General features: G+C 50.4%; 1 pseudogene; it reads right to left on the reverse strand.

Annotated features, from left to right (window-relative positions):
* Window positions 1-2,500, reverse strand: part of LOC116252006 (28S ribosomal RNA) — an 8,939-nt pseudogene that overhangs the window by 2,556 nt on the left and 3,883 nt on the right.

Here is a 2,500-nt window from a genome sequence, read left to right on the forward strand (position 1 = left end):
ATCCCGATCACTAACAATGCTTTTGGCACGCCCCAATGCTTGACAATATGCTTCACGAACAACTCAGCCGTCTTTTCCGCGGGACATTCTTTAGAGGCTGGGATAAATGTGGCATACTTTGAAAATCTATCCACAACCACAAGGATGGAGCTGAAGCCGTCAACTTTGGGCAAGCTGACGATGAAGTCCATGGAGAGGCATTCCCATGGACGTTCTGGAATAGGAAGAGGTTCCAGGAGACCGGCAGGCTTCTGGTTTGTTCCCTTGTCCTGCTGACAGATCAAGCATGTTTTCACATATGCTTCAACGTCGTCGCGCATCTGTGGCCAGTAGTAGCCACGTTCGAGTAGTGCCAGTGTCCGCTCCTGGCCAGGATGGCCAGCCCACAATGAGTCATGACACTCCTTTAGCAACTCTCGTCGGAGATTGCCCCATCTGGGCACGAACACTCGTCCGCCCTTTGCCATTAAAAGTCCATCTTGTAGCCAAAATCGTCGCGTCTTTCCCGCCTCCGTTGTTTCGACCAAGTGCTTGGCCACTGGGTCCTGCTTCATGCCTTCTCGAATCCGCCCAAGAAGAGCACCCTCGAGTTGCGCTTCGGATGATGCTATCCGGGTAGCTGCCAACTCTGCCTTCCGACTCAGTGCATCGGCCACGACGTTTGCCTTCCCTGCCTTGTACTCCAAGGCGAAATTGAATTCCGCAAGGAATTCCTGCCATCGAGCTTGCTTCGGACTCAACTTCTTTTGAGTCTGGAAGTAGCTTGTGGCTACGTTATCAGTCTTTACCACGAATTGGGACCCCAATAAGTAATGCCTCCATGTGCGAAGACAATGAATAACGGCTGTCATTTCCCTTTCATGCACGGAGTACCGTCGCTCCGCGTCTTTCAGCTTCCGACTCTCATAGGCAACTGGATGACCTTCCTGCATCAAAACTCCACCAATGGCAAAATCTGATGCATCCGTGTGGACTTCAAATTTTCTTGTGTGGTCGGGCAACCTGAGCACAGGCTCCTGCGTCAGGGCCCTCTTTAACTTGTCGAAGGCATCTTCTTCGAGCTCTTCCCAAGCCCAAGTTCGGTTTTTCTTCAACAAATCAGTGAGAGGCGCAGTTATCAAAGAATACCCCTCAATGAATCGTCGATAGTAATTTGCCAAACCAAGAAAAGAACGTAGTTCTGGTACATTAGTTGGCGGTTTCCAGTCTTGAATTGCCCTCACCTTTTCGGTGTCCATTCGCAGCTGACTTTTTCCCACAATGTGACCGAGAAAACTGATTTCCGGTTGGCCGAATAGGCACTTCTCGCGCTTCACATAGAGTTCGTTTTCCTCCAATACCTTGAACACTGTCCGCAAGTGTTCTACATGTTCCCTCATGGATTTGCTATACACTACAATGTCATCAAGATAGACTACCACGAACTTATCTAAGTACGGATAGAATATCTTATTCATTAGAGTCGAAAAAGTGGCTGGGGCATTCGTCAACCCGAACGGCATTACCAAGAATTCAAAGGCACCGTAACGAGTGACGCAAGTGGTCTTTGGCTCGTCGCCATCAACAATCCGAACTTGCCAATATCCTGATCTGAGGTCTAACTTGGAAAACACTTGAGCTTTGCCCAGTTGATCAAACAGATCTGCAATCAAAGGTAAAGGGTACTTGTTCTTCACCGTTACCTTGTTCAACGCTCGATAATCCACACATAGCCTTTTGGAGCCATCATGCTTCGCTTGGAATAACACTGGTGCACCGAAAGGAGCTTTGGAGGGTCTGATTATACCTCCAGCTAGCATCTCATCCAACTGTCGCCGAAGTTCTCTTAATTCTGCAGGGGCCATTCGATATGGTGCCATTGCCGGGGGTTTGGCACCAGGGATGAGTTCGATGGCATGATCCACCTCGCGTCGAGGTGGCAGCCGTCTAGGGAGCTCCACAGGCATTGTTCCTGCGAATTCCGCTAAGACAGGCGCAAGCGCCTCTGGGACCAAACCAGGGGAGTCATTAGTTACTTCCCTGATTGCCACCAAGTACGTGTCTTCGCCGTGCTTGAGGCCTTTCTTCAACTGAAGGGCAGATATCATTGCGGCTTTGCCCTTATCCCTCTTTATCGATGTTACTGGAACCATACAAGGGGACTTCTCGTCCATGATACTGATACTGCGTAGGTGCGGCATTGGCACCATTTTCGCTGTACTGAGGAGCTCCATGCCTAGGATCATCCGGAAATCATCCATCGGGACCACCGAGAAGTTGGCCCTTCCTAACCAACTCTCAATCTTCACAACCGCATCCCGGGCCACTCCGTGGATGGGTTTGGCCTCTGAGTTCACCGCCTTCATGCGTAACTCTCCCCTCTCAAGGGTTAGGCCCAGTCTCCTCGCCTCCTCAACTGAGACGAAGTTATGCGTAGCTCCCGTGTCTACCATAGCCAAGGTAGGCCTTCCATTTACCAGGATTTCCAAGTACATGAGCTCGTTAGAAGGTGTCGCTGTCA

This window comes from Nymphaea colorata, chromosome 3 (genome assembly GCF_008831285.2).
Source record: "Nymphaea colorata isolate Beijing-Zhang1983 chromosome 3, ASM883128v2, whole genome shotgun sequence".
NCBI lineage: Eukaryota > Viridiplantae > Streptophyta > Magnoliopsida > Nymphaeales > Nymphaeaceae > Nymphaea > Nymphaea colorata.